Here is a 268-nt window from a genome sequence, read left to right on the forward strand (position 1 = left end):
TCATCCAATCAGACTACACCTTGAGCGGCGGGAGGCGTTCCTGTGTAAACTCCTTTTCCCCCACGCTCCCCAGGATACCCGCCCCCTCCCTGGCCCCCACGTGGGAGACGCGCTGAACTAGTCGTGGAACTCGACCGTCGTCCATTAAGCACCGCCCATATGCCTCTTCTCCCTTGTCTGCATAGGTGGAGCGGTGGCGGACAGGCCTCTAGACCAATAGAGAGCGGAGTATGGGTGATGCGGCCTAATAAGGATGAGAGGCAGGCAC

This window comes from Chrysemys picta, chromosome 5 (genome assembly GCF_011386835.1).
Source record: "Chrysemys picta bellii isolate R12L10 chromosome 5, ASM1138683v2, whole genome shotgun sequence".
In the NCBI taxonomy this organism is placed as follows: Eukaryota; Metazoa; Chordata; order Testudines; family Emydidae; genus Chrysemys; species Chrysemys picta.